This window comes from Fukomys damarensis, unplaced genomic scaffold (assembly GCF_012274545.1).
Source record: "Fukomys damarensis isolate Sample0158 unplaced genomic scaffold, DMR_v1.0_HiC HiC_scaffold_17, whole genome shotgun sequence".
NCBI classification, from domain to species: Eukaryota; Metazoa; Chordata; class Mammalia; order Rodentia; family Bathyergidae; genus Fukomys; species Fukomys damarensis.
Genome location: NW_022900929.1, coordinates 12,743,650 through 12,766,263, shown reverse-complemented (window position 1 = coordinate 12,766,263; position 22,614 = coordinate 12,743,650). Strand labels below are relative to the sequence as shown.

Genomic DNA, 22,614 nt, shown 5'->3' with positions numbered 1-22,614 from the left:
TGCTATTTTGTGAGACCTGGGAAATCTATAACATAGCATGAGATAAGTTCCAGAGAGTAAGATAGCATTTGTTATTTACAATGCATTCAGTCCTCTTGATAATTGAGTGTTATTTTTTACTTTCAGAAAAATGATAAAATGAATGAGAATGAAAATTAAGTGCTTGAGTTTGGGAAAATAGAACTTTTATGTTGGTGAATATATTGAACACAGGGAAAATGACTGGTGAGAATGAATTATAAATTATATTTCATAGGAAGGTATTTCACAGCCAAATATAGTTGAAGGGGATTACTCCTTTTTAAAAGTCTGTTTTGAAATATTTCTTTAAAAATTTTAAAGTTTGTTTTCTTATAGTGAAATCCCCAGAACACTCATAGCAGTTCTATAACTTGCACCTTTCATGGTGAGAAAGGTCACAGTTAACTCTTCCTCAGATAGAAGTTGTGTGTACTGAGCCAAGCCTGATCACAAGTTTAGCTGAGGCTCTGGGGTCAGGAATCAATTGCATTTTTCTCAGGAAGGGAGTATAAGGTTAGAAATTTTGACCCACTGAATTTGTCTTCCCAATTCAAGTAGAAATATCCAAGGCATACAAATAACAGTGATTTTTCAGATCTACCTTGCACCAATAATGACTACTAAAGATAAAAATAGCTGCTGAGGTCTGAACGTGTTTGGATCCCTGAAATGCAAGAAGTTTGGGAACAAGAATGACAGTGAAGCGTCACCATGAGACCTGGAAAGGCGTGTTGTGTTTTGAGAATGTCCTTTAATAACTCAACCCACAGGATCAGGGCAGGAGAGCTAAGTCACTCCAGGTAGCAGAACTGAAGCTTCCAACATATCAAAGGCTAGCGCGCTCACAGATGATATGTAAATGGATGTGAGTTTGGCATTTCACAGCTCAAATTTTAATCATGAATCCATGCCTGGATGTAGCAAATTCACAAGTGTCCTACATAAATGCTTAAGGATATATGAGAGCAGTGACACTATTGTTTATAGAGAAATAGAGGAAGTAACTGAGGTTCAATTATATTAATTAAAGAATTGTTAATTAACTTTCATAATTGTTGAAAATCACAGAATAATGTTACAGAATAACTAGTCGCTCAAAGTTTCGGTGGGCTCAGTCTATGATTGGCCAGCTATAAGGCAGAAACAGTCTGGCGGAAGGGCCCGATGGAGCAAAGATACTTACTCATGACAGCTAGGAAGCAGAGAGAGAAGGGAGGAGTCAAGTCGAAGAACACACACACACACACACACACACACACACACACACACAGCTCATGCATCCAGTAACATATCACCATCCAGGCTCCACTTATAGCACATTCAGCAGTGCCAAAATGACTGTGTCACCTTCCCAAAGCCTCACTTCTGAATTCATGAGAGTTTTAAGGATATTTTAGACTTAAATCATAACAATCCTCCTCCCTACTGGACTCATTTTTGTAAGTGGCACAACTTTTTGATGTATATCTTCTGATAGGTCATTCCCCTCCTAGCAGCCTGCCAGACAGAGACTAAGTCTCAAGAGGACTCCTAGAAATCTTCCTGGCTGGAAGTGGTCAGACCTCCACTCCCTACTGTGGGGCTATAGCCAGTCCACTGGAAATGTCCTCCTCCCTTAACAAGGACAGACAGGGCAGTACATCTAACCCATCTCAGATTTTAAATTTTACTAAGCAGAAGTCAGATATCAATCTACTGTGACTATTTAACTGCAGACAACACAAAACAGATCAATCCAAGTATTCCTGAAAGTCTCTCTCTTTAGCTGTGTGAAATGGAAAGGATCTTACTCCCCTTCTCTTTCTGGTTGGGATGGTGATGCATACAGCCCATTAACGGTTCTATCAAGTGAGACTTTTCCAAAGCTTCAAATAATTTTTAGTCTTATCCTTTTCATATCCTTAATGTGAGGATGGGGGGGGATTTAGGAATTGGGAAATGGATTTTCTTTTTCTTTCTTTTTTCTTTTTTTTTGTAATACTTACCTTGTAGTTTCATGTCACTTTTAAAAATCTTTCCTGTTATTATATGGAAATTTCATGCATATACAGGGATGTGAATCAATGGCCCTATTCCAGTGATGCAAGTTCCCTTTGATAATGCCATTGTCAAAGTTTCAAAGGTGCTTTTGAGTATAGAAAGGAAATTTTTGAGGTTAAGTTTTGGGGGCAAGATATTTAGACATCTGCATTGCTTTGCAAGGAGAAAGGGTAGCAGGAGAACAGGATTTCTGCTTTTGAGAAGAAGACAGAATAAAGAGAATAGCAGGAAGGGAAAAAGTGCATAACTGGGTAATATGACTTAAAAATCAAAGAATTCTGAAGAAAAGGATGTCTAATGTTCAAGTGTAATGATCTTCACATCCTGAAACATTCAGTTAAGTCAGCTACGCATCGGAAGAATCCTCGTATGGATGATTTGTTGTTACAACTGCATCAAGGAACAAGCCCGATTCCCACATTTGAGTCTATAGCCAGAGTAAAATAAAAGAACAGCTGTAGGGCGAAGAGTGGGGAATGGAATTCCGAAGAAGCAGGAAGCCAGAGTCACAGGTGAGCCTTAGGATGTGAGATTCTGGGAAGTTGCCAAAATCCTGAGGAGTGCTGTGAAATGAAGGGCCAAGACATCTTATCTAGACAGCAAGGAGCAAAGAGACCTAGTTGACATCTGGCTTATGCATATAAGTGTACATAATCAAAGGTCTGGAAAATATTAACTGTAGTTATTGCTGTGTGGTGGGATCATAAAATAGGATTATTTTCTTCTTTCTTTCAAACTAATATGTTGCTTGTATTTTCTATCCCATATCATTAAAATTAGGGAAAATTTTGCTTGCTTTGGCATCACGTATAATAATTAGGGGAAATAAAGTTCATTTGAGTTTAAAATAAAAGCAAGAGGGAAAATATAATCAGAATTAAGAAAGTCAGGGAGGCTGGGTGTGGTAGCACATGCCTGTAATCTCAGCACTCTGAGAGGCTGAGGCAGGAGGATCACAAATGAGCCCAACCTGGATAACTGAGCAGCTAAGAAAGATTCTGCCTCAAAATAAATAAAAAAGTAGTGGAAGGCTGGTGATATAGCTCACTGCAAAGGTCCTAGGTTCAATCCCTAGTAGTGAGAGAGAGGTGGGGAGAGGAAGAACAAATCAGGGAAACAGAAATCTCAGATGCAATGAGCTGTCCTGTTGCCTGTCTCATTTTTCAATATAAAATAACATATTTCTATTTTGTTTAATGTAGCATTAAACTGCTCACAAGAGTAACTCCCTTATAACCCCCAAGAGGCCCCATCCCCCACTACCACCACACTGAGAATTCAGATTCCAACGCATGGTCTTTGGGGGGCTTACATTCAAGCCACAGCATACATTTCTGATATTTGGAACACGGGAGCAATTTTCCCATAGGGAAAGACAGATGACATAGTGGTGAACTTGTTGTCTAGTCCCAACCTTCCAATTGCTCTTCAAGTTCCCCAGAACCTGATGCCTGCTCCCCTCTACCCCCCATCACTGCACTCTAGCACTGGAAAAACAAGAGCGCTGGACCAATGCTACCATGGCAGCCATGGAGACCAGCTGGGTAGGGGGTCCTCCAGCGATAGAAAATGATCGACAGGTGGTGCTGTAGGTATGAATGGACAGGTACTATTTGAGGGAGCTACTGAGAGGTTCCCATAGATGGAGGTTGAGATGTTTCTTTGACAAAGGCCTTTTCCCCTGCCTTTATCAGAAATATGGGCTCAGGTGGGGACCAGCTGGTGTCCTGCCTCCTCCTGCAGAGAGAGTTGGGTCCAGACTGTAGAGTCTACTTTACCAAGGCAGTCTATCAATCTGAGAAGAGAAGAGGAGGGAGGAATGAGAGAAAAACAGTACAGAGCCATGATGGCTTCGATCCAAAAGAAAAACACATAGCTTCAGGGAGATAATGTCCAAATCATATGGTGGCCAGTGTCTGGGCTCTGGAGTCTGCTCACCTGAATTTGATGATGGCATTGCCATTGACTAACCATATACAAGTTTCTTAATCAAACTCACTTGTAAAATAGTGCTCATCAGAGGGCCTGCCTCAGGGGTTATTGTCAACATGAAATAAACTCATTCAAGAAAACAAAACAAAAATAAATAAAAGGAACCCCAATCAAAGAAGTTAGAGCAATGTGAAATTAAGCAAAATGAGGCAAATTCATTTTTTATAGGTGTTTTCCAACTACCCTGAATGCTTTGGTAGGTCTTCAGAATTGTGTTACAGGATAATATATTCCCCAAACCAATGTGGCTATGGAAAAGGTTTTAGATAGGAAATATTTTCCTTTTTAATGAAAAATATAAATATTTAATGGAAGTTTCTCTACCCTATTGCCATTTGCTGAAATGTTCAAATATATTTGACTGTATAAAATATTATGAGATGAATAAAGGCCATACCCCCTGCCTTTATCAGAAACATAGGCTCTGTATAGGGACTGGTAAAATATGATTAAAGTATATTTCTATACAAACATTTGATGCTAACAGTAGAGCTTATAGTAAGCAAAGTCTAAAAATAATGACCCACTGGAAACTAGGTGAGAGACTTTCTGGATCTTGGATACGTGTGGGGTGCGTGTGTGTGTGCATGTGTGTGTGAGGTGTGTTTTTGTGTGTAAGGGTATGTTTCAATAGGGGCATCATAGCTTTTAATTTTATACTTTCACTGTCACCTGGATTTGATTCATGTGAAGCACAATATCAGCAAGGTGACAAAAGGATTGCTCTACAGAAATAATTCTGATACGAGGTGAATAGAATGAACAGATGTAGGGGGAAGATATGGGGGAAAATAGATTGTAAGAGAAACACTAAAGTAGTAATTTCCCAGTAGACAAAGTTCATGGCTGTGGCAGGAAAATAAGAGGAACAGGATTTGGGACACTCGTTTACAAACAAATAAAACATTTTTTTTTCTTTAATGGTTTTAGGTTTTTACAGAGTCCTAAAGGTAGTTTAGAGTTTTCATGAGCCCCAGGTTATTTCTGTTATCATGAGCATTATTTCATTATCATGATACATTTGTCAAAATTAATGAACTAATGTAGATACATTACCATTAATCATCATCTATATTGTATTCAAATTCTCCACTTCCTGTCTTTTTGTTTTTTGGTTCACTCCAGGATACCACATTACATTTAGTTGCCATAGGTCTTCTTGGCTATAACAGTTTCTCAGACTTTCCTTGGTTTTGACAGCTTTGAGGAGTATTGGCCAGGAATTTTATAGAATGTCCTTTGATTGGTATTTGTAGGATGCATTTTTCAAGATACATTGGTGTTAATTTGGCACAAATAAGTTCATAGAGATAAAGTACCATTTTCAGCACAATATATCTTGAAAGCTGACAAGGAGAGGGTGGTAAAGACAATTACTATGTGTACACCAAAACCTTTTTCTATTTTTGTTAAACACATAACTCAAGTATATTCTTTTTTTTTTTTTTTTTTCTTTTTTCAGACAGGGTCTCACTATGTAGTTGAGACTGAGACTGGCCTGGAACTCACTATGTAATCCAGGCTGGTCTCAAATTCACAGCGATCCTCCTGCCTCAGCTTCCAGAGTGCTGGGATTACAGGTGTGCGCCACCATGCCCAGCCTTCAGTTATATTCTTGATCCCCAGTTGATGTTAAGTGAGGCCATGATATTGGATTCAGGCAAACAAAATCCTTAGGCTTTGTCCATAACGAATTTCCTAATGGATTTTCACAGTACTTTCTCATTCCTTGCCTGCTGGTCTAACCACACAGATCTTAGCAGAGGAATATGAGACCCTAGCATACAGCAGAACAACCAGAAAGAAGGATCCTGAGTCCTTGGAACAGACCCTAGAGACCCTGTAGTGTGCTGAGATGAGAAAGAATAAACCTTTGTTATGCTAAGCAATGAAGTTTGGGAGAGGAAATTAACCTTCTTTGAATAATACCAAAATAATCTGGGTGAAATTCTATACAGATTGAGAACATCCCAGTTTTTGTGCACACAAACTCCTCCCCATCTAGCCTGAGTATTTTCCAAAAAAAGCCAGTTCTCTCAGAACAGGGAGAACAAATTTTCCTAGTACCCACTCTTTTTAGCAAGTCTTTCTACACTGACAGAACTCCCAGAAACGTCAGCCCTTTCCGACCATTTGCGAGGCATCGTTCCAACCGGATGCGGGAACTCTGCTGAACGCTCTCTTGCTCTCCGGGCAGTTCCCCGCTCCTCCTTCCACAGGCACATACAACGCTCAAGCCAGGGACGTTTGGTGTGATGAACGGTTGGCATTCAAGGGAGGAAATATGAAGGATGGTTTGGAGTTAAAAATAGACAAATACAGAAATAAAATAACGTTGGGAGTGTTTTCCAGCGCGGTGAAGACTTTGCACTGCGTCAGACTGGCAGAGTTCTTGGCCTGCAGGGTGCACCCAGCAACCGCCTGTAGAGCTCCATTACCTCAGTGTGGTTGAAATCAAATGGAACCACTCCAGTTACTACTTGAAGGGTGGAAAACTAAAACTTCCATTTATTTCTACCTTCATTTGCATATGTGAGTGGTATTAAGAATAAGCTGAGAAGCACTTAAAATATAGAATTTAAGGCTGCACTTTGAAATGTTTGGATATACATGGTCTAGAGTAGGGCCAGGAAACATACATATTTTAAGTATTACTGGCAGAAATAATCAGCTATGTTTGAAAACCTCTGCACATGACCACTTACTGAAATAGTCTATACCATTTCACCCAGTAAATTGCCTAAAACTAACTTGAGTATATCGAACCCACACATGTATACCATCATCATCATCATCATCATCATCATCATCATCATCATCACCATCATCATCATCATCATCTCCATTAATAAATGCAAAGTAAAAGCTAAGAGCCTCCACTCACTTGCTTTTTGTGCATCTCTCCTCTTTCTGCTATGAGAGACGCGTTCATCTCCATCTCTGCTGTGTTGTCCCTCTTTGATTCCTGAATCCTCCTAGAACCACTGGACTCTGGGGGAGAAAAACGTATCTCATTGCCAATAATTCACACGAGTATCTCTTGACAAGTTACAGCTCTGCTTCAGTTTTAAAAACCCTGCCTGTAATAACAGTTCTTTGTTGGTGTTGTGTTGTTGTTGCTGTTTTACCAAGATCACCATTCTCAGGTCCTTAATTTGAACATGTGTGGATTCCTATGCGATGCCACAGATGAGCTATCGAGGTGTTGTACACTTTCCTTTGATCATTCTCAATTCTCCAACCTTTGTATGTACATGCTATAAATGCTGTGCCAGCTGCTGAACTAATTGTGTTAGTTGTATCCCTCAGTATATCAATCCAATACATCGTAATGATAGCAACAAAAAGGGAATAGTTTCTAGATCTCCTCAAAGGGAACCTATGTTGCTTTGGAATTCTCCCTAATTTCCTTGTCCTTGTTTAAAAATGACCTCCTTAACAGTTAGTTCAAAGTGATTGCCCGGCTCATGTCCTCGTCTCTTCACAGTGATTCCCTGGTTCCAGGCTGGTGCTCCCCTCCCTATGTCTTCTCAGGTCTCTGGAAGAAACGGGGGCTCCTGGAAATCACTGGGAGCAGCCAAAATTCACTTACCACTCTTAGGTTCCATTTGCCAATATTTATTAAGCTATTTCCAGCATGAAAATTGTGTTATTTAGTTGTAAAGGAAAATTCTCACTTCTTAGATTAACTATGACAGGGGGAGAGAGTGAATGAATTGACGCTTCTTTTTAATAAAGTGACTGAATGTATGAGTCACCTTTACCATCCTGGGGACATGATATTTAATACCCACAATGTGAAAAAGGAGAGGTTTAAGCTGGCTTATGATTTCAGGGGATTCCTTCCACGATTACCTGGACCCAGAAAAGAAACATCATGGCAGAAGGGTATGGCGGAGAAAAATTGCTTAGATCATGGTAACAGGTAAGTACAGCACGGAAGGGTTGAGGGACCAGATGTAGACTCCAAAGTCAGACATCCATGACCCAGTCAGACATACCCAGAAATATGAATAACCCCTTACACCCCAAGCTCATCATGTTGACAAACTCAACAGCCTCAGCGATATATGTCAGAATCAAACTTATATTAAGTAGTCATCGATTGTTCCATATTGATCATGCCAAATCAGTACATTGACTTTAAACATCACACTTGCATGCACACACACAATGTGCTCACCTCTTTAAAAAAGTTGAAATAATAACATTCACATGAAGTTAAAAAGTACAGATACTCCCACATGTCCTCATCCAGTTTCTTTCAGTGGTTTCATTTATGTAACTGTAATGCAAGGTCAAAGCCAGAGCCAGTATTGGTACACTATGTATACATCTTTTAGAACCTTTTTCTTTTCTTTTTTACTTTTTCAGTAGTGGTAATTGAACCCAAGGCCTGTGTACTGATCTACACCCCCAGGCATTTTTTATTTTCAGATAGGTTCTCCCTAAGTCACTAAATTTTCCAGGCTTGGATGGAACTTGTGATCCTCCTGCCTCTGCCTCCCAGAATGCTGGGGTTACAGGTGTCCATTAACATACCTGGCTCTTTTAAGAGTCTTATTATTTGCTTCTACAATCAAAGTGTGTTTCTCAGAAACTAGAACTGACTGCATGGCAAAACCAATATGAGATCATATTTGTCCTTTGTGAACAAGTTGGTGGGTTCAGTCCAGTTGCTTTTGGTTTGCTTTGCATTGGGTTATGGTTCCCCAAATTAAAAATAAATCACTTGATTGATTTCACATGATACATATTATACTTTAGATATCTGTTACTATGTAATAAATGACTCCACAACAAGATGGCAACATGCATTTTCTTGCCAGTCCATAATGGAGCAGGGTTTCATGGGGACAGTCATTTCTCTCCTCTGAATCATCCCATCTCATCTGGGTGGCTCAAAGGTTAACACCACTTGGCATGGGTTAGAGCAGCCTCGGGGTGGGGACCCAGAATTGAGTGCAAGATTCCACATCACATACATGCTACGAAGATTCAAAGAGCCGAGTCTTATCAAGTGCATCTCTGCTGTCATCTGCTCCCTCTCAAGATGACCCTACAGGTCAGTTTGAGTGAAGCTTGGCTTCTCACATGTCAGCTCAGGGTCCCCAAGATCAGTGTGGAGAGAGGCAGACAGCATGGAGAGAGGTTGAGAAGCTGTACACATCTCATGACCCAGACTTGGAACTCACAGCCTCACTTCCTCAGTGTTGGATTCCGTGAGGCAGTCGCAGAGGCCCAGGCAATGCCTAGGTGAGGGGACTCAGACTCCACCTTTGGACAGGGAACTAGTAAAGTTTGAAAGAATTGTGAGACCACAAATGCCTCTGTGAAAATTTATACAGATACATAAATTAGTGAAAAGAATCTAAACCTGATGCTTCTTTTTAAAAAGCTACTGAAATATGTCACGATCAAGGCTTTATTAAGCAGCGACTTGAAATTCAGAATATTTGCCCTCTTGAATCAGCTCACTATGGCATTCATGATGGCAACACACACTTGCACACATACAGTAGCTATACATACATTCACAATCTACACATACCAGCACATGCATAGATATACCTATGCACACATATAAAGATGTACACACAGGCATTACTTTTTATTGCTATATTTTTATCTACACCCTTAGCCAAAGCATCCTCTCAGAAGTCAGAACTGACTCACTGGGTAACAATGAACCCAATATCAAGACAACTGTCCCCATATTCGGACCCAGACTGATGAGTTTGGCCAAATTATTTTTGGTTTGTCTATGAACTTGATTATGGGTCCCAAGAGGAGGAACTGAAATCATCAAACGAATTTCACGTGGTTTACAAAGAAGAGCACAGTACTACAATAAAAAGGCTTGTGATTAGTTTACCAAGCCCTCCAGTTCCATGTAAACGACCTGTGATAAATGACTGGTCAGCCAAAAGAACAGAAATCATGTATTATTTCCACAGTATGAAGTAAAATGCCATTTGTATTTGTCATTGCTCTGAAAGAAGACAGTAGAACGTGTAGGACAAAACTTTCTGGAAACACATAAATGGATTTCTTAGTAAAATACACAGGCACATATGATATGTAAGACTTTACCAGGTTCTGGATTATCACTATTGACTTGTAGATGATGTTAGTATGCTACAATCCATGTAATGAACGTACACAGAAATTTATAAGAGCCCTAAATCCAAACATATTTAAACAGGTGAAGATCTTCCATTTTCCTTTGGAATTCTCATCCTAGATACCGAGAAATCACACATTACAATCAAAGATTTATCATGACACGTATAATTATTTTGCATTCTTCTGCTTTGTTTTTCTTTTTCTGTTAGCTTCCCTGGACAAAAGGTGAGTGGATTAAACAGTTGGAGGGAATTTGTCTTACCTAATACATTCATGAATTGTAGGTCAGCCCTGTTTAGAGAGAAGTGAAGTAGTCACAATGAAAATGAAACATTTAAATATAATAATCTTTTATAACCCAAGACTATCCATATGAATTTGCCATTAAAGATTCCAGATATCTGCTGTTTATCGTTTTTTGAGTATTTGCTATATGCAGGTACTGGGTTGATCACAATAGGTAACTTTGTTTCTTTGGTATTGACAAATGTCTATGCAGCTGGCATCATTGTTTGTGTTTTACAAGTAAAAAAACTGTATTTCCTACAACCTGAGTAGCCAGCATCCCAAAACCATAAAGCTGGGTTAAAACCCAGGCCCCACAGCCACTCAACCATCGCTTTTCCCTATTGAGAGCACCGCTCTTTCCAGAGGCTAAATGTACAAAGAAAGCAGTGAGTTTGAGGGGCTGTGGGAAGAGGCCTGGTAGAGCGTGATCTAATCAAGCCTGGAGCCTCATGAGGAGGATAAGTAAAGACTTGGGAGGAAATTTCACTGGATCTAATGAGGGAGGGTCCCTGGGCCCTGGAAAGAAGCTGGTTCTGGGAAATTTCCACACTAGACAAACTGGGGAATCATTATGTTTCCAGATGACTGGCAAAGGATTCCAGTTCTAACTGTCTCCATTTGGCTTCCTCAGTCACTGGCTGAGCTGGGGCTGCTCTCAAGAAAGATACAAGAGTAAAATATGAAGTGAGACAGAGAAGGAACATAAAATATCATCAGTGAAGGGAACTGGGTGTAATTCAGGGAAGAGACAGTAGCTCCAAAGACACAGTGTCAAGAAAAAAAAAAATGATTCAAACAAGCTGCTTCAGGGTTGGAACAGCAGACACTTTCCTTACAACACATTCCCAGAGACTTTTTCTTGTGTGCCCAAAGGCACACCTGTGGCTGGAGTCTTTGCGGCTGCATATGTGGGGGTAAATTATAGCAGTTCTTATAATCAGATGATGTAGGTTACTTAGCAGGGGGTGGGTGGCACTGTTCACCCTGCTTTCTCTCCTGTGGGACTACAGTTCTCTAACTTTGCTCACCTAGACTGTTTGTTTGTTTGTTTGTTTTTGTTTTGTTGTTTTAATCTACTTTTCTCCAGACTCCCTAGTAGGGTTGTTATGGTTGGGCTCTTAAATATCTCCCAAAGGGCTTATGTGATAAAGGCCTGGTCACCAGCCTATGGCACTGTTGGGAAGTGGTGGAACCTTTAAGATGTGGCCTAGTTGGAGGTCATGGGGGGAGGTGCCCTTGAAAGGGACATGGGGACCCTAGTCCCTCGCCCCTCTCTCTTTGCTTTCTGGCTACCCTGAGGTAAGCACCTCTTCCACTACCCTGTCCCAGTGTCCTGTGCTGCTGCAGGCCTGAAGGCAATTATGCCAAATACTCACAGACTGAAAACTCTGACATCATGAGCCCCAATAAACTTTCCTCCTTTAAGTTGATTTTTCTCTAGTATTTTTTTTCACAATGATGCTTCTCAAAATTTAATGTCCTTATGAATTACTTAAGAAGTTGTTAAAGCCCAGGTTCTTATTTAGTAAGTCTGGGTTGGAATCTAAGCAGCTGTATTTTTAACAAGTCCCCTGCATAACTTCATGCCAAAGTTACAGATACCCCTGCTAGTGGACCACACTTCGTACCACTGTGTGTGCGTGTGTGTTGCATTGTTGGGGATTGTCAGGTCCAGAACCTCACATACTAAGCAAGTATTCTACCACTCAGATACGTACACCATCTGCACCATCTCTTCAAATAATGGGTTTCCAAGAATTAAAATCGTCCTTGTCGAAGAGAACGAAAGTTATTACTCTCTCCCAAGCAAACAGCATTTGCCTCAGCCCCTGCACTTCCTTCTTATCGCTAAAGTTCCTTCTCTGTATGTTCTGATCTGTGGCTCACATGGAAGAAAACAAACAGATCCAAGAGATACCACACAAATCTAGTGCCCGCTTCCTCTTCCAGTGCCTGCTTTCCCTCCTATCTTCTTCCCTTCCCTTCGCCTGATCCCATCTGGACGGTTGGGCTTCCTTCCTGTCCAGAGGGAATTCTCCAGAAACAGCTGTTTCCTTCTCATTTTCATCAACTAGCGTTCTTGTTCTTATAGAATTGCTGTGATCTAGAGCTTGGAATCGAGGCATGAGAAAGCTGGCCCAGGCTTCTGCCTCCAGGAAGGGGCTGTCTAGGCCCTCCATGGCGAGGGAGATGCCCATTTTCCTCACCCGAACAACTATCATTTATTTGTATTTTTTCTTAGTTGTGCATCTTTACAGACATCAGCCTTGGGACTGTGGCAGTTCGAGACTCAGTCATCAAGACCATATTTGGATGTGTGTGGTTCCAGGTCAAACATTCCAATTTAACACATTTGTCCCATGATTTCCTGATGCTATCAAATGACACATCATTTTATTTTTTTCCCTTTGTTTTTCTCGTTCAACTAATTTATTTAATAGGTCCAAAATGGGTGATTAGACCATAAAAACATGTGGTATCCTAATTGGATTTTGAAAATGTGTAAACATGGCCCTCCAGTGGCCTGCTATTACCATCTGGACCGAATATAAACTTCTGACCATTGCCTTCCCAATGTCTTCCATCTAGCCCCACCCTACCCCACTCTCCTGTATTACTTCTTCTCTCCAGGGTCTCTCTGGCCCCACTAGGTGGGTCTTCATATTTCTCAGAACACTTTCCCCAATTTTGCCTCAAGGCTTCTGCCTGAGCGGGTCCTCGGAGGAGAAAGCCTTCCTACCTTCCACTGACTGTTCTTTCTGGGAGCGTTTTCAGATTTCAGCTCACAATCTATACCTCTAAGGCACATTTCCAAAATTAACCCTGTCCCTGTCTCTGCTTCAATCCACTGTGATTCCTAATTTATTTCTATATCTTCTGATTATTTTGGCATTCTGTGTTTTACTATTTATGAATCATTAACAGGCACTAACTGTATGCTCCTCATGTGTTGGAGTCTAATCTAAGTATTGGAGATCAAGAAGGCAATGTCTTTCATATCATAGTTTATTTTACATTCACATTTGGGAAGGTGGATAGTGAGCTGTAAATTCTAACAGTGATTTCAGGTGGTGAAAAAGTATTGTTGGGTAGTATGAGGTTAAAAGGCAGGGTTTTACTTTTGATCTGAACTATTTTTGTTTTTAGAATACACTCTAAAAAAAATCTTCCACCTCCTAAGCAAGTACTTGTTGACTCACTTGATTGAAATATGCATGTAAAAGTTTGCACATGAATAAAATGTTATTCATGTCTCCAGAAAAGGTTCTTTCCAAAGAGTCACACCTGAGAAAATATCACTGAGACTGGCCACTGATTCACTGATGAGAAAGTACCTTTCTATAATCTTCAGGATGACGCACGGATTCTCAAACTTCTGTCAGACTCTTCTGGGATCTTTGTTAAAAGTTCATACCCAAGGAGATTTCAATGCAGTTGACCTCTGAACCACATAGAAAACACTTCATTATGACCTTTAAATGACAACAGTCAATGTATTGAGTGGGACTGATAAACAGATGGATGGATGGGCAGATGGAAGAGTGGATAGAAGTGTGAGTAGAAGAAAAGATGGATAGTAGATGGATGCATGGGCAGAACCAATGAGTCTAGGAGTTCTAAGTTAGCCAAAGTCACAAAAAGATTCTAAGCAAGTGAGCACATGATCACTGCATGTCTCTAATCATTCCTACCCTGTGGCCCTCTAACCTTGATTGGGGAAAGCAAGCTCAGTTCAGACTCCTTCCTCTGACTTTCATTAAGAAACAGTTTATTCTTTGAGCCCTAGATATAAAAATCATTTTGGAGTGAATAATTAACATAGACTCTGAAATACAATCCTTTACTCAACCTTCCACCATTTCCCATATCAACTGTAGTGTTAGAACCATATTTTTCTGAAATCACTTTTAAGTCACGCTTACTTCTGCTCATCTAAGAAGAACATAATGCCACTGGAAACAAAGATACCTTCCTATTTTAACAGGCCTATCAAGAAATCACTGTGCATGAGGACCAGACTCCCACCCCACCCCACCAGTAACTGAGAGGCAGCAAGAAGTTCACATCACCACTGAGCTCCACATACCAGAGCTTCCAGAGCCTACAGAAGATAGAGGACAAATGCTGGACAAGGGCCTGTGGGAACTGCAGTCTGTCTACTCTTCTTCTGGGCAAAAGACAAGAGTACCTTTCCCTTCCCAGAAGCAAAATGAGAACACCAAAGCAGAGCCTTTCACAGTGACTGGAGGCCCTACAATAAAGGGAAAGTAGGATACCGTTTTCCAAACAGAAGTTCCCCAAACTTCCAAAGCTAGTCAACTCAAGATGTTTTGGTAGAAGATTCGAGGCAGGCGCGGTGCCACTGAGCCAAATCCCTGGCCCATAATTTTTTGTAGAACATTCGACAGCAGCACTCCTGGGGTGCTGCATGTGTGTAGCCCTGAGGTGCAGCAGAGGCAGATAGGAATACTCAAGCTGTGGTCAAGTTTCAGCCTAGAAATTCCTGAAGGTGGGAGTATAAGAACTCAGAGGAACCGTGGCAGGGATTCCTGGGATGAGAATGGTGATCTTCAACCTACCTAGCTTTGTTCCGTGCTTGGAGGATGTGAAGGAAGGTGCCAGGCTTTCCCTGACTCCACTTGACATTAGTGGAGGGGCTGGAGTCATGGGCTCCTTTAGTTGCCATCAACCTGAGACCGGAGATGCCAACCCAGGGCTGATGGTAGGCAAGACTGCACTGGATAGGGTGGGGTAAACCAAAAAATACCCACATATCCCTATGTAGGAAACATTCAAGGTAGGTGAGACTAGGAAAAATGAGAATAATGCCCACAGGGCCTCCCTTCTGCGGGCATGTGACCATTTAGAGAGGGATTTCTCTGAGTCCTCCAGGCCTCTGCTGACTCCCTGAAGGAGCTGGGCTTAGGGAAGGGGGAGGATAGATTTGCTCCCGAGCCAGATCTTGCCCCCCACCCTCTTTCTAAGCAGCTAGAGTCACAGCTCTAGGTTTAAATTGGATATGCAATTAAGGATTTAAATTAAGCCACACTAAGTTTTAATTACCAAATGTGACCAGGAAGTTATGGAATACACCCAAGATTTTGTTAAGGGAAGATAAAATAGCGGATTCTACATAGCACAATTGAACACAGTGATTTTATTTTTTAAAGTACACAAGAGCGCTTTCACTTTTCTTTGGAGTTCAGTTGTGATTCCTTCAAGACTCCATTGTCCTAGAAGCCTTTGCTTGCAGCAAACTTGGTGCTGTGTGTTCAGATAATTAAAGGATGTTAATTTCCTTTTTTCCTTCTTTTTGCATTTTTCTGAGGTTGCATAACGTCCTCTCACTCATTGACCACTGCACACATTAAATCTTTCAGCAGAAGTTCAAAGTCAAGTGTTCGGTCATTTGCAAGAGAAACTATCTGGCATGGATGACTCAGTCTCCAGAGCGAGCAGAATTAGATGAAGTGCTAAAGCATTGTACCTGGATCCCTGGGTGACACCCTAAGGCGTACACATAGCAAGAATAATACTCTCTGGCCAGACTCAGAGAAAACCTCTGAATCTGTAAGCGAAAGCCTCTGAATCTATACTTGTATTTACCCTTGCTTGTATGTTGCCATTCTTGTATACAAGCAGCTTTACTCTGAATTAAGGAGGTCTTGATGCAAAAGGCTTTTGGAAAAGCTTTTTCAAGGAGGGGAAGCACGCACGTAGGATCATACAGACTGATCGGTGGCATAGTCCTAAGTCAAGTGAGTGCGCAAATCAAGAAATGAGATCCGCCCTTTATTTTCACCTGATGACTGTCACGCCAAAGCTTTTATTTTATGGTCAACAAATTTAAAAGAGAAAGAAAAACATTTTAAAATGCAATAACATTTGTTTCTGTTCCTTAACTTCTAAAATTAAACAATGAATTCTTCAGCCTTATATTTTTCTATATCAATAAAAGGAACGTTTTTCTCCAGGAACCTCCATGAGACCCCTCTTCTTTAAATGTATCTCTGTTGGGTAAGTGACTGTCAAAGATATGGGTTATGGTTTATAACACAGAGCCTTGACTTCAGCGGGTAATCATGTAACTTTCAGGAACTATTTCACAATCTTAAAATAGTTATTCTTCAATCGGCCTGCAGAGTCAATCAATAAATGCCACTCTGTGTGACCGCGGCAGCATCTGCCAAGGTGATGCAATCTTCAAATGTAGGGGAGGGGACAACGAGGGAGAAGGGCGTGCACCCAAGGCAAGAGGCCCTTCAGGTAGAGTGGCTGACGTCCATCCACACTCATTCAGATCTGGAAGTCTTTATGGTGTCTGAAGCCTGGAAATCAATGACCACCATCCCCGAGAGACTCTGAAACTTGAAACAAGGATATTTCCTAAAGCACCTTTGCAAAAGTACTTAATTTTCCATGAGAACTCACTGTCTTGACCTGGCTCCTGGAATTCAAGGGAAGGGTGGAAAGTTGAGTCCAATAAATGAAAAACTTTCAGGAACTTCAAACTTCATTATTTCTGATGGCAGCAGTCATCTTTTTCCATTGTAAAGAGAGGGGGAAAAAAGATGAAGTATTTTGCACTTAAGCAGCTCTTTCAAAGCAGAGAGTAAGAGTGTGCTGGCCTCATCCCCTAGTGAGCACCTCGAATTCTATACCTTGTTGGCTCACAGCACCTTTGTCCAGAGTCCAGCTCCTGGATGAGGGTCAGCTAATGAAAGACGGAATGCAATTCAAATTCTTTAATTAGTTTCGTCAGTGATTCTCTATGGTTGACAATAAAAGAAATACTTTTCCGGGAGATCAGATTCTTGCACTGAAACTTCGGATGCGACAAAGCATTTGAAAGGCCAAGGTCCTTTGCAACCCATTGTTCTATGCTGTTTCTAGGGCTTTGGGCTACAGAGACTCAGAGGCAAAATTGTGTGCCATCCCACAATCATAGTTCACAGGACAAGCATGTCCCCTTCAAATATGGATGAGCAGAGACCCGGCATCTTAGAAGAGTTCCATATAATATTTTATTCCAGGAGCCGATGGGAGATAAATAAGTTTGTTTGGGAAGGTTATCAATGAACTTTGCAATCTGAAATACACCTTTCTTAGGATGCTCGCTTGGAGGTCAATTCCTGCAAAGTGATAGGAGAAATGGAGGAGAACAGCTCAGGAATGATAGGGAAACTTGCTTAGAAGTCAGTACTAGCGAAGGGAAGAAACTTCATAAGAGCAGCTTTGGAATGACCATGATCTCTCTCTCTCTCTCTCTCTCTCTCTCTCTCTCTCTCTCTCTCAACAAGTTCTATTCCCTAATTTCCACGTGGGTCCTTTTAAGACTGACCAAACGGCCTGATGCAAAGGCAGCAAGCTGAAAAATATGGCACTTCGCTGGATTCCAGTGTTACCTTCAAAATGGGGCACTGAAAACTTGAATAAAACCCACAAAGGAAAATTTACCATGTCTCTAGGCTTAAGGAGCAGCTGGAGCCTGTCTGAAAGGGGCCCCACCCTCTGCCTCCTTGGCGAGTCACGACTCCTTTCCTTCCTTGGGGAATACCCGCCTTGCTTCCTGATGGGGACAAGGCCTTCTAGGGAGACATCTCTTCTCTCCATTCTGGGTGGAGTGATGGGGCAGAAAGAAAGTTCCAATCTCTACTGATACTCAATTTCACAGAAGTTTTTTTGGAGGCACTTTAATTCTATACCTAAGTCAGATTAATCTAAGGAAAAGCATTTGCTTTTCAAAGGTTATTCAAGCTCCTCTTTTAAATTGCACTGTCATGTGTGTGTGTGTGTGTACGTGTGTGTGTGTACGTGTGTGTGTGTGTGTGTGTGTTTCTTCATAAAAATTGTCTCTCTGATTTTTGACATCAGATGACTCCCTAAGCCATACTGGATCCATGTTATGTTTTCCTAAGGGAGAAACTCAAAAATGAAGATGGAAAACAAGAGCAAAGAGAGAACCCAGGAAGTATGCACTTGCCCAGCACTGTGTAACCAAATGCTCATTACTGTTTGTTGGGAGCTGGGTCTTACTGTGACACTTCAGTGGCGTGTCCACTGACTTCGTAATCAGCATACCATCTGTGAGTTCCATTAACTGGCTGTCATGTCTTGGAAGCTTCTCTATCAGCCACTTGCTTTGGTGTGGAATATTGAGATACAAGTTATTTCACAGGAGTAATGCACTCTGCACATAATGTGTAGAACATCCCACTGTATAGAGCTGTTCTGTGTCATGATTTGGCTCTTAACACACTGTGTGCGGGTTTCCAGGTGGCAGGGAGGAGAGGAATTGCAACTTGATGAGGTCCTGACAGCCGTCCTTCCCTACACTGTGCCCCGGGCATCTTGTTATATCCGTAGCAGTTACTTTCTGAACTGGATGGCATTCGTGACTTTGCCCACTATGTTCCACCGCAAATGTCTGCTTATGGGGCTGGCCTTTGGGCTGGAACAATTATCATCCAGGGCCCCTTTCTGCAACAGTGTTTGAAGTTTTCATACTAGGTCTTTTAAATTATTTCTTCTGCCCACCCTGCTTAGGATTGCTTGAAAAAAATTGTAACTAGCAACAATAAGCCTGCCTTAACTTTGCCAAAAGAAATTGCCTGGGACTTTTCAGAAGCCACATTCAATTTATGAATACATGAAATAGATCTTCTCGACCGACCATGACAATAAGCACTGGCCTACATATTCAGGGCCTAAAAGAAGTTGAGGCAATGGGCCTAATGAGAAGCAGTCAGTGGATCTAATGAGAATCAGACAGAAGGCCTAATGAGACATTTAACATGCTCTGCCTCTCCCTCCTCTTTTGTTCAGTTTTCATGGGAATCTGTGTTTGGGAAGCTCAGTTGCACTGGCTACAAGCAGATACATATGGCCTTAGTGGGGCGATCCAGGAAGCAAGCTAAAGACATAAAGATGCCTGGGGATGTGGAGGGTGAAACTTGGAAAATGCACCCAAAGGCCAGGCGAGTGTGGTAATTGTATCTAGCCTTTTTGCAGAGTACCACTGAGTCTCAGAGGGATGGGTGACGTACAATAGACAGGTAGAGAGATTTCAATTACATTACATCACTATTCCAAGGACAAGGCAGACAAGGAAAGCATGCTGCCCTGTCGGCTTCTGTTGCTGACTGTTGCCACTCAGAAATGCCTGGAATGTAGGTGTTGCCCAGGAAAGATACCTGGGATGGTCTCCTGATGAAGCAGCACTCCTGGGAACAGTAACTGTTTTCATTTCTTGGCCTTGGGTAGTGTTGGCAGCTGGAGAGATAGCGATCAAATTATAGGTTGGGCAGGGCTGAAGATGGGGAGGGAGCTTATAGGGTTTCAGTTCTGCATATCCATTACCTGTGCAGGAAGGTGGAAGGATGAGGAACACACACACACACACACACACACACACACACACACACACACAGGCATGTGCACCGCTATTCGAAGTTTTGTCTGATCCACGCATTTCACAGTTTTGGAAGAAGCCTTGGTTTTGAGAAACTAGGCAAGATTTCTGTTTTATTTAGCTTTCAAGCACATGAAATTTGCATTGGCCTTTCTTGCCTGCCTATCAAATTAACAGTCTCTTTGGATATACATGCTCTTTGTTTTATTTGCTTACCCAAATATATGCTTTAAATGCAACTCTACCCCTCTCTCTATCCATCTGTTTATTTATTTATGACAACTCTTCTTTTGGTTGTCAAAGTCCAGCTTCTGCTCTCCCACCTGTATCTGAGTTAAATCGGAAGGTAAATGGAACAGACTTGTTCTTTAGTGGCGCCACCTAGTGGCCCCAAGTGGCAACACAGTTGCCTGCAATAAAATGATGAAAAACTTGCAGAGCATGATTTGTGTTAGTAGGGTATAGAGGCACACCAGCATTTACTAAGTTCCACATTACTGGACCCAGAATTTCACACATTTCAGTTCTTCTCAACTTTACATTAATCCTGTCTGGTAGATGAAGTCATTCACTACAAGAAGTGTTATTCAGGCCGGGGATTTAGCTCAATGGGTTCGATGTCTGCTTTGTAAGGACAAGGACCCCAGTTCGATAGAAAAAAATTAAACAAGAAGTGTTATTCATAGCTAACATTCACTGAATACCTCCCATGAGCAGAGCAGTGTGTTAGCCCCTTTGTATACCACTGGATTATTTATCCTAGTGATGTCACCAGAACGGTGAGAAATTGGTCTTTTAAGGTTAGTTGACAGAGTCTGTAATATGTCCTTTCCAATTAAAGCTCTGTGACTTTGAACAAATCATATACCTAGCTTCCTTACCTATAACAATAGCACATCCATCCTAAAGCACTGTAGTTGTTAAAAAAAATAACAATACTTGTAAAATGCTTTAAAAGTGTGAAACATAGTGAGTATTGAATGTACACCCATTAGTATTATTATTACTAGACTCTAAGCCTTTTGCCCCAGTGAAGCTAAACATTGAAGGACAAGAAACTATACTGACTGATCTCAGAAATTTCCTGTTGATAAATCTCAGACAGACACTTAATTGTGTCAGGCAGGCCTACATGTATTCCCCTTTTCTAACCACTAGTAGACTCCCCCAAGCAGTGATTTCTTACCCTTTTTCTCCTATCTTCTCTAGCCCCAACATCTTCAAACTCTGCTGAGAGACCGAGCAATGAGCTAGGTGCTTTGTTATTTCCTGCCCACCACGAGTCACCCACCTGCCTGTTCTCTGCCCAGACTTAGGCAAGAGATAAAGTTCCCATTTCCTCCAAAGGAGAGCTGCTCTAGGATGCAGACCACATGCTCACGTGCCTTTCCAAAGGCTTGGCTTCTGCCTTCGATCAAAGTTTATCTCTCTTCCTCTCCCTCTTCTCTCTCCCTCTCCCTCTCTGTCTCTCTCCTTCAGCTGCATCCCTGCCCCTTGTCTGGGCCTCCCCTCAGAACCTGAGGCATCTGTATTTGATACTTTCTTTTTTGAGTCCCTGTTACAACACACTGTCCCCTCTTTGTCCCTTTTGGGTTAACCTGTAAATGTTACTGTGGCCACCTAGGAACTCCATCTTAACCTCCTCCTCTTCTCTTTCAGTGTCTAAACCTAGAAATTTTTTCAGACCTATCTCTTTAAACATCACTCCATCATGTCTGTAAAAGTTGAAAATTAATATCCCGAGTCCTAGCCCTTCCTGAAACTGCACCTTGGCTCTAGGGTCCTGACCGGTCTGTCATCCCCACACACATCAGACACATCTAATTTGCCATAGCAACTATTTTGATACCATTCTCTAAACATGTTTCTTTTTCAGCTTTGAATTTTTTTTTTCTCAGTAAATAGCATCACTATTCACCTAGCCAAAAACCTAGGTGTTACTCTGGGGTGTCTTTTTCTTTCTTAACTTTAAAATCATGTTTGGCCCTTAACTATTCCTCACCTCGTGGACATTTCCCACCAGCTGAAGCTCCTTTGTCTTTCACCTGATCTCTGAAACAAGCCTCCCAACTTATCATCCTGATTATGTCCCATGTATCTCCATTTGTGTCTCCTTATGGGAGCTACAGTCATTATTTGAAAATATAAATCAGATCACACCATGTCTGTCCTTTAAATCCATCCAGTGGCTTCTTTACACATTGCAATTAAATCCGAATTTCTCACAATTACTTACAAAGCACAATATAGCATCATTAAGGAAAAAAAATATAATCGGCTTTTTCTTAGCTGTGATAGTTAGCCAGTATCACTTCACCTAATTCCTTTTTTTTTAAGTTAAGAAGAATCTCACTTAGTTGCTTGCAATCAAGGAACTGTAATTGCATAGCTTAGGACTAGAATTCATTTAATTCCTGTATCTTTGTAGCAAAACATTTGGGGTATGGATAAATTATGGACATATCAACCAGATTGCAAACTCCTACCATCCAAGACCAATTTAAGTGCCTGTGTGTGTGGAAGTTTAATGAGGTATACATGCATACACACACACACCAAGATAGCAATGCTTAATACGAACTTCTTGACTGCTTTGAATTTGACTTACAATTTCGCTATGAAATCTGCCTTCCACAAAAATCTCAAAAACAAAACATAACAAAATAAAACATTTCCATCTTGTTCTGGAGAGAAAAAATGCTGGCAAAATGTAGGACTTTTCAGTGAGATTACTG

General features: G+C 41.3%; 1 long non-coding RNA gene across 1 annotated transcript in view; it reads right to left on the bottom strand.

Moving 5' to 3' along the window:
• The window catches only part of LOC117286515, a 75,850-nt gene that overhangs the window by 37,085 nt on the left and 16,151 nt on the right, over positions 1 to 22,614 (bottom strand). Inside the window, exon 2 of the long non-coding RNA XR_004517673.1 lies at positions 6,938 to 7,044. This is a non-coding gene — a long non-coding RNA (uncharacterized LOC117286515). The remainder of the gene's footprint in view (positions 1 to 6,937; positions 7,045 to 22,614) is intronic.